The following is a 1,433-nucleotide window of genomic DNA, read 5'->3' as shown; positions in this document are numbered from 1 at the left end:
GGAGCCCTTACAACTTCCCATCGTCGGCCATAGGGTGAGATCCAAGGGCACTTGGAGCAAGAATGCTACCTGAAGAAGGCACTTGTTTCAGTGATCCGGGAAGAGGTCTGAGTCCCAGGACTGAGCTTGTTGAGTCTGCTGCGCTAGAGAGCTTTGACCTTGAGTAGTCTGAGTCTGCTGGGTGGTCTGAGTCTGCTGAGTCTGAGCAGAAATCTGAGTTGCTTGAGTGGCTTGGGAAGTCTGCTGAGTTGGCTGAGTGGCTTGAGTTTGAGTCGCTGGAGGAACAGTTTGGGTTTCTGGGGTAGTTGGAACCGCTTGGGTTTGGGTAGTTGGAACCGCTTGGGTGGTTGCAGCCTTAGTATTGGCTTGTTGAGTAGTGGCTGGAGTATCTTGAGCAGTTGTCGTTGGCTCGTTGGTTACTACCGTGGAAGTAGTTGGGGAACCAGCTGGAGATTCGGTGTGAGTAAAAGTGTACGAAACACCATTGGAAATGAAAATTTCAACTGGAGGAAGCAATAAAGTTGTGGTTCCAGTTGTGACTGTATTAACTACTGTCACTGGGTTCGCGGTATGGTACCGAGTGAGAATGGCAGGCAAAGGAGCTGCAATGGCCCATCTGTACTATGAGAAGGAATGTAAGTATCTGGATCATAGTAATTGTAAGTGATTGTAAAAGATTGTGGATTTGAGTATGTTAACGAATGTATTCAGTGGTCGTAAAAGAGTGACAAGAACCTATGGCTCGGATAATAAAATTGTTCGACAAGATACAATTTGCAACCATGGCCAATTTATATATCGCTCCACCGGTTTTGTCAAGATCTGCTGGCTGCTGGTCGAATTCAGGCAGTTTCGAGCCCAAACCGATAGCTGCGAATTCCTTCTTAGCCTGGCTGCGATCCTAATTCGGACGCAGCCAGTAATCTCGTGCGGGCTGAGGTTTCCCGTTTGGGTAGAACATTTCCGCGACTTTCACTTCAACTGCTGGATGTTGTGGTGTATGGGTGTTTTCATCAGGACCATGATTGCGAAGGCTTGCTGATCCAGATCAGATGCAAGGGGGAAGGCATGTATTAGTGCAGATATATGTAAACTATGCGGCTGGGGCGACACAGCCGAGATGGAACTAGCCTTCCAACAACTCGATGATTGCTTTGTATTTTTCGTCCGTAAGCACACCAGCATTATTAATGTACTTTAACAACGATTTAATGAGAAGGGAAATTTCGGTAACGTTCAAGTTCAAGATGGCCAGTTGTAATATCTTGCCAATGCTCATTGTGTTTGTAGAAATGAATGTTTGATAGTACAAGTAACTGAAAGATCCCATGAGAAATTGACAATCCATTCTGTCGGTGATTCCTCCATGTCCTGGAATAGTATCACCAAAGTCTTTAATACCAAAAGCAAAAATTCAATCCACTAGCGAAGAA

The sequence above is a fragment of the Meyerozyma guilliermondii genome, genomic scaffold (assembly GCF_000149425.1).
Source record: "Meyerozyma guilliermondii ATCC 6260 scaffold_3 genomic scaffold, whole genome shotgun sequence".
NCBI classification, from domain to species: domain Eukaryota; kingdom Fungi; phylum Ascomycota; class Pichiomycetes; order Serinales; family Debaryomycetaceae; genus Meyerozyma; species Meyerozyma guilliermondii.
This window is presented reverse-complemented; position numbering follows the sequence as displayed.